We start from the raw sequence: 8882 nt of genomic DNA, 5'->3' as shown, positions 1-8882 counted from the left end.
TATTTTATAGGCAAACCTTATGGCTCAGTATATTTCCTGTTGTATAAAACTTGAAAAGAACAGGTTTCATGCTAGCCTGGGCTACAAACTGAAACTCAGTGTCGACAAACAAAACAAAACACAACTCCCAAACCAAACCAAAACCCCAAACAAAACCACCAACACAGCACAAAATCTGACTTGAAAGGAGACTCAATAAAGAAATAGGATGGCGTTGCAACTCCAGCCACACTGATTAGGAAATTAGCCATTTGATACGCTCTGAAGTCTAAACAAGTTTTCAAAAAGGATTACCAAAGCCTAATCAATCAAATGGTCTATTTCCTGTACTTTCAGTATCCATTGCAAAGTTATTTTGCTACAGAGCATAGACATTTATAGACTTACGAGCATTTGAAAAGCTTCTTCATTATCCCAACAACACGTAGCTCTATTTTGCTTTCTTTAGCTCATATCTTTTCTTCATGATTCTTCTGGCTATAGACCACCAGTCAGAGAGCCCATTTTAATGTGCTGAATGAGGGAAAGACCATTAAAAATACATTGCATAATGTGCAATGCATATTTATGTTTTTATGTTGTGTAGCCAACGCTGGCTTCCTACTCACCATACTTCTTTTTTTCTTAATTTTCTTTTGAGAATTTCATATATGTATACAGTGAGATATGATCATATGTGCTCTGCATATACCAAGATATCTTAGTTAGGTTTCTATTGCTGTTATAGAACATCATGACCAAAAGCAATTTGAGGAGGAAAGGATTTATTTCATCTTATAGCTTGTAGTCCATCATCCCTGAAACTCAGGGCAGAAACTCAAAGGAACCTTGGAGCAGTAACTGCTGCAGAGACCATGGAGGAGTACTGTCTATTGCCTTGCTCCCCATGGATTGCACAGCTTGCTTTCTTATACTGTCCATGACTATCTGTCCAAAGGAGGCACTGCCCACAGTGTGTTGGGGCCTTCTATATCAATTTTCAAACAAGAAAACTACCTACAGACTTACTCACCTGCTATTACTATGGAAGTTAGTAAATTAAATTTCTCAATTAAGTTCTCTCTTCCAAAATGACTCTAACTTATATTAAATTGACATAACATCCAGCACATCCTGTATGTTCACCTCCCAACTTCATGCTTGCTTGTTTGATTCCTTCCTTTCTTCTTTCCTTCCCGCCTTCCTTTCTCTCTGCCTCCCTCTCTTTCATTATTTCCCTACCTTTTTATTTATTTTGTGACAACCCACTATATACAGTTAGTGATACCCATATGTGCATGGGGATGGAGTTGTGGACTGGAGCATGGGAAACCTGCCAGTAGCTACACTCTCAAAAGAAGCATGACTCTCCCTTTCCAGCAACTATCAACTTCCAATAGCTCCTCAGTTAGGAGTTGGGCCAGGAGAGAAGCTCCTCTACCTATGTTAGAACATTAGATGGTTTAACCTTGTGTGGGTCTTGTGCAGGTAACCTTAGCTGCTATTAGTTCACAAGGGTGTTACCCAGGTCATGTCCAGAAGACAGCATTTCCAAAGTTCCTTCCAATCCCCAGACTCTTACAATCCTTCTGCCTCCTCTTCCAAGTTGTTCCCAGAGTCTTGAGGGTAGGGGTGATACAGATGTTCCATTTAGGGGTGAGCACTCACAGCTCTTGTTTTCAAAACTTTGATCAGTTGTGCAACTAATCTCATTTGCCTGCACTTTTCAGCACTGGAATTATAGGTACACACAACCACCCCAGGCTTACAAATGTATTTTTGGAATGTATTTCAAGCATGTAAAATGTATTAGAATGTTCAGACAAACATTCCTGTATAACACCATCCGCTATGTTGCAACACCTGCTTTAGATCTTTCTTGGAACTGAAATACTACATGCATGTTTGAAGCTGCCTATATCCACCTTCCTGCCATTATCTAAATGCCTCATTCATAAGAAATATTATCCCAAGCACAGTTTATTTTTGTAATAAATATTATTTCGTGTGTTTCAGTGATATATTGTAAATTCTTCTTTGACAAGTTCCTTCATCAGCATGTATTTTCGATTTATTCACACTCGTGTACCATTTACTTTATTGCCTTAGAGTTTTATGTGAATATATTGTAATTCATTTCTGCATTGTCTTGTGGATGTGCATTGAATTGTTGCCAACTGTTTACCAATGCACACAGTGCTTTAATGAATATCCCTTAATAACAAGTCTGTCTCATTTTTTAACACAGATAAGAATATATCTAATTCCAAAAGTTACTGTATCCCTTTAAAGAGACAGAATGGAAACAGTTTTATTGGGTAATGTGGTATAGATAAACAATTCAGTGTTTCTAGAAAAAAAAAAGATTCTTGCATTTTATGAGTGCGAATGATGCAGATTGTAAGGCCATACCATGAGTTTAGAGAGATAAGTGACAGATCTAGTATGTTAGAGCTTTGGGTGATTTTTAAATGGAAGAATTATTTGATTTTTCTCACTTTAAAGCTACTGGTCTGGTGAGTTTTATGATAGACAGCTGGTGGTCTTTGTTATAAATAGAACATGGTGACTCTTGTGTGTCTTGAATGATTGATAATATTAGTCAACATGTTAGAGATTATAAAGGCCAAAATTAAAATGTGTCTAGGTGTATGGAGAGATGAATTTAAATGAAGATATCTTGAGTTTGATGTGCATATGAGCCATACAATTGGAAATATGTAATTGGGAGATGGCTTTACCAGCCTGGTCTTTATGAACAGAAGTTGGGAATGTATGTGTAGAGGTTTGAAAGTCAACCATTATAAAAGGGTTGATCCCTTGCAATAATTTTTGCTTAGAAGTATTACCGTAAAGCCCACCTGCCTCTTTTTTGCATCCCACTCCTTCAATCATATGACATTTTTAGGCAGTTTTCCCCCAACCAGTTTGACAGTTCAGTACTTGCAATAGTTTAATGTATTCCTTAAATCTGAAGACGTCTTTCTCTCACACATTGTTTTTAAAAATGTCAAAATAATATCAGTGCTACATGATGGCTAGGGGATCCCATTGTTAGCATGATGCCAACTGGATAAGTGGTTTATAATCACTGCCTTTGATTGCTTGTCTTTAATTCAGCTCTCGGTGCTTGACAAAACAATTAAGATTTTAAAACAAATTATCTGTGGGTTGCCCCTTATTCATATAATTTCTTATGTTGGTTCTGTATGATTTTTCCTTAGAGAAATTGTATTTCCCTTTCTTTTAAAAAGTTGTAACTGCCAGCAGTTTCTCTGATCCTGTATTTGTAATTGAGTTCAAAGATATTACAAGTAAGAAATAGGAATCACAGTTGTGAAGCTTATCTCTTCTAAACCCATTTTGGAAGAGATTCCTATTTTAAGAAAAATCCTTCAAAAAGAGGAAATAGGAGCTGGTGAGTTGACTTAAGTGGTTAAGATCAACAGCTGTTTTTACAGAGGATGCAGGCTCAATTCCGAGCATACACATGGTGGTTCATAACTATCTGTAACTACAGACCCAGGGCATTCAATGCCCTCTTCTGAACTCTATGGGGCATCAGGCATGCATGTGGTACACAGACACACATGTAGACAAAACACTCATACACATAAACTAAATTAATAATAATAAAATAAGTCATAAATACAATTAATAAAAAAGAAAGGAAATATTGCTGTGTTGTTTGACCTTGAGGAACATTTGTTTATAATTAAAGAACTGTAATGTATTTTTCAGATATTTTCATGTCTGTTTGACCTTGAGGAACATTTGTTTATAATTAAAGAACTGTAATGTATTTTTCAGATATTTTCATGTATTTATTAAAAGGGATGTTAGAAATTATTTATAATTATCTATTCAGTGTGGTGGCCCTTTTCCTAACCTGCCAGATAATCTTGTAAATTCATGGGATAGTCTTATTATGAGGAACCTTAATACTTTATAGGATGGAACAATTCTGTTTATTACTTATTCAATTGAGTTCAAATATGCCTGTTTTCTGCTTGTATATCTCTAGAGAAGAAGGTATTGTTCTGGTTTTATTCTTGTAGTCAACTGGCTATAATATGACTACATTTTTAGATCATTTAAGAAAGTGTCATAGAGGGAGAAGAAGGTATTAAGGGAGGAGAAAGACAGGGGAGAGAGAGAGAGAGAGAGAGAGAGAGAGAGAGAGAGAGAGAGAGAGAGAGAGAGAATGTCTCAGTACATCTTGGTAGCATGGTAAAGAGACCCCTTTATAGCTTAAAGTAAATCCCTTACAAATGTTCACATTTTAATAATTATAAATAAAAATGGTGTGCCACTCATCTCCAGAATAAAATAAAATATAGAGTTCCTTAAGTTTTTTAAAGTAGCTGTAATATTCCACCCCTTGCTTTCTCCTTATGGTTGTTCCTAGACTCTCGGTGTTCTGTTCTCTTTCTGTACAAATGATTATTTGTCCATGTCCTTAAATTGTAACATACCTAAGACTGGATACTTTTTCCATATATTGTCTTTACAATGCATAATTCATTGCATGGTGGGAGCTGCATATGGTAAAATTCTAGAGCTTGGAGAAGTAAGATGGCAGTATTTCCTCCAAGATTTTAAATGATAAGTGCAAAGAATTCTTTGATTTGCAAGTGTGTTCTTTGATTCAAAATATGTCTGCTGTTATCAAGGATCTGTTATAAGTTTTGGCAAACTGATTATTTACTAATTTGTACCAAAGTTATTGAATTACTGAATCCACAGCAGAATTCATAGTGTTCTACTTATATTATATTTAGTAAAAAACATTTGTTAGTGTTAATTACAAACTACATATTAGTTACATGCACCATCATTTTAATAGAGTCAGATTAAACAGGTAAAAACACATTGTCTGATATATCTTATTCATGAAAGTTTCTTACATATTTTCTGCTCCCCTGGGAATTCAAAGGCACTTCAGATTTTCCTGCAGCTTTATTTTGTTTTTTTTCAGCTGGAAGCAGTTTACTTTTTGTTTGAATAATATTAGTTTTCTCTTTCTTTATCATACCTACTGTGGCTTTAATATGGTTTATATCCTCCAAGAGTCAATTGTGATAACATGTATGATTCCTACACAGGTAATGCTGGTAGGTGGTAAAACTTTTGGGTGGTAGGACCTACTAGAAGATACGCATGTCACTTGCCTGTACCTGTTCTCTTCCCTTTTGTTCAAGATGTGACTGTGTGCTCCAACATATGTTCTTGCCATTGCCATCTAATATTTTCCATGAGATTCTCACCAGAACTGAGGCATGGGGGATGCCATGCTTTTGAATGTCCTGAATTATGAGCTGTTGGCCTCTTTTATTTACAGAGTTCACACAGGTATTTGAATGTAACAACACAAAGCTGCTGACTAAAATAACACTCTACACCATATTATGGATATTTTTATATATGGTTAATTTATTGTAAGAGAATATAGATTTAATGATAAAATAATATATTCATCATTAAATTTCTCAGACAGTCTAGGCCAGTGGTTCTCAAACTTCCTAAAGATGTGATCCTTTAATACAGTTTCCCATATTGTGGTGACCTTCCCAACCATAACATTATTTTTGTTGCTACTTCATAATTGTAATTTTACTACTGTTATGAATCACAATGTAAGTAATTATGGTGATAGAGGTTTGCCAAAGAGGTTGCAACCCATAGGCTGAGAGTCACTGGTCTAAGTTATTGTTTCCCTTGAATCTAATCTAATTTATGCTCAGTGGTCATTGAATTAAATGTAAATACATTCATGCATTGGGATTAAAGACATGTGCTAGTACACCCCCATCAATTTACATGGTCGCATGATTATTTTGGGGCATTTAGAGCACATACTCTTAATCAAGATACTTTCTTTTCTTATACGTGTGGTGATTTTTAGATATTACTATCAAAGTAAAGGCACATAAAACAAGACGTACTGGAAAAGCATATGGTTCTACTGTTTTTATAGAACTTTTTGGAAAGACATCACTTCTACTTAATGGGATGATAGTGTTATCTCTACCAGGTGGTAATTGAGTTACAATAGCATTGGGTTTTTTAAATAGGAATTTATGAAAAGGATTCACAACATGTCAGGAAGACTAGAATCTAGCAAATTCTTAAATGAAAACAGGATTCACATCAGCAGAGAGATGGAAGAGTACATTTCAGACTAGAGCAGAAGGCAGAAGAACAGAGCATGAAACAAACAGACTTACAGAAGATCAAAACTTATCTTAGTTGTGCAATTCTAAATTTTGAGTTTAAGTTACTGTAAATTCCAAAGAGTCATTTTATATTTACCTAAATTTATATTATCACACACACACACACACACACACACACACACACACACACACACACACATACACACACACACACACAACACACACACACACACACACACACACACACACACATATATATATAGGAGTTAAGCTACTTGTGCTGACAATGTTTTAATATATTAATAAATATATATCTATTGATTTATTATCTTCAAGGGACAATATTTCTAGTATTTGAAAACAACTGCTGTATTTTGACATTAATCTTTTTCCAAGATAAACTTGTGAATTTTCTCAAATTCTCTAACAAGCTAGTATTTTGGGGCTTCTAACTATTTGGTATACTTTCTAGTAGATCAATAGCCTGCATAACCTGATTGTAGAGTTCCACTTACTGTCCAGCCTTATATGGAAGCACTGTGGTTGTTCCCTTTCGTGATAGTGTACTCTGTTTTGTGAGCAGTCACACCACCCCAAACAGCATTTGTGTGAGTTTTCAACTTATTGTCTCAGTTCTAGATCCAACTTTGTTTTTCCTATTCCGTAAGAAGTTGAGTTGACTTTGTTTTATAGAGTACTTTTAAGTTTACAGGAAAACTGAGGAGAAAGCACCAAGAATCCCTATATACTATTTTTCTCTCCTCAAGTTTACTGTGATTAACTTCTATTAGTGTAGAAATTTTGTTAAGATCAATACAAGATCATTGATATACCATTAGCTAAAGTTTGTAGTTTACATGTAAGTTTAATCCTTGGTTTTTAATATTCTTTGTTTTTGATAGAATCTTAGTATCTAGTCTGACCTCCAACTTATGGCAATCCTTCTATCTCAGCCTCCCAAGTGCTAGGATTACAGATGTCTACCATTATGCATGGCTTAATTCAATGGATTTTGATGAATGCATATTGTATATGCCTAATAATACAGCATCATATAATTTCACTTCCCTGAAAGTGTCCTGCATTCCATCTAGTCTTTATCTTTTGCTTAGATCCTAAATAACCATTGACCTTTCCCCCATTTCTATAGATTGCCTTTTCCATACCATCTATAGTTGGAAGCATCTAGTATATACCCTTTTCACACTAGACGTGGACATTTGTTCATGCTTTTTCATGGCCTAATAAGTCATTTCTTTTTATTGTGTAGCTAGCTGCACTATAGTTTTCCCACTCACCCACTGGAAGGTATCTTGGTTGTTCCCAAGTTTAAACAATCATTAAAAAAAGGTATTGTAAACATGTGCAAGTTTTTCATAGACATGTTTTGGCCAATTAATTTGATTGTTGAATCATGTGGTAAGAGTGTTTAGCTTTGTAAGTGGGTGTCAAGCTGCCTTTCAAAGTGACTTTTTCCTTTTATCTTAACTCCCACCAGTAAGAATGTGAAGTCTGTTGGCTTCATATTCTTGCCAGAATTTGGTGGTGTCTGTGTTCTGCACTTTAGCCATCTTAGTAGATATTTAGTGGCATCCCATTGTTGACAACTTACAATTTTCTTATGATATATGGTATTGAAAGTCCATTAATATGCTTATATACTCCCTGTAACTCACAAAGTTTCCAAAATTTTGCCCATTTTTAAAAAGGATGGTTTTCTTACTGTTCTGTTTTGAGAATTATTTGCATATTTTGGATATGTGTCTGTATCTGGTTATATCTATATGCATACAAATATAAACACATTGTCTTAAGTACTTTTCTTATGGCTGTGATTAAGTACCTAACCAATTTACTTAAGGAAAGAAGCTTATAGTTAGAAGATATCGTCCATCCTGGCTGGGAGGGCCACAGGAGCACTAGGCAGCTAGTCACATTGTATGTGTAGTTAGAGGAGCAGAGAGAGTGAGATGCATGTTATTAAGCTTGCTTTCTCCTTTTTATGCTGTCCAATACCCTAGTCTGTGGAATGGTGTTGGCCACATTTAGGGTATATCTTTCCATCTCAATTAATTAAATGTAGAAACTCATAGACATGCTCAGAGGTTCGTATCCTAGGCTATCCTATACTCTGTCAGCTTGACAATCAATATTATCCTTAACATACATCCAAATACATCTTTGTCTGAGAGATTTTGCAGCTTTTTTCTCTTTGTCTGTGGTGTATCTTTTCATTCTCTCCAGTGTCATTGGCAGAGGCTTTTAATTTTAATAAAGTTCAACTTACAATGTTTTTCTTTATGGATTGTGCTTTTAGTGTTGGTTCTAAAGACTTCTGCTAAACCCCAAACCTGGATTTTCTATTATATTTTCTTCTAGAAATTTATGTTGCATTTTATATGTAAGGCTACAGTCCATTTTTTATGAGAAGTGTAAGTTTTGTAAAATATGTAAAGTCAGGGTAAAAATGAATTTTATTGCATGAGTAAGTCTTTGGCTGGAATGTTTAACCTTTCATAATTGAATAGTGTTTTTTTCCTTTGTCAAAGATTAGTTGAGTATATGAATCCATTTCTGGGATGTCTGTTTTGACCCATTGATCTCTTTTGTCTATTCTTTTGCAGCATCACACAGTCGATGTACCACAGTATTAATATATGGTGGTGTCAGTTCTCAACTGATAATTTTCTTCAATATTGTGTGTTATTTGTTGCCCACATAAAATCT

Source organism: Onychomys torridus, chromosome X (assembly GCF_903995425.1).
Source record: "Onychomys torridus chromosome X, mOncTor1.1, whole genome shotgun sequence".
Lineage (NCBI taxonomy): Eukaryota > Metazoa > Chordata > Mammalia > Rodentia > Cricetidae > Onychomys > Onychomys torridus.
Note: the sequence above shows the minus strand (reverse complement) of the source record.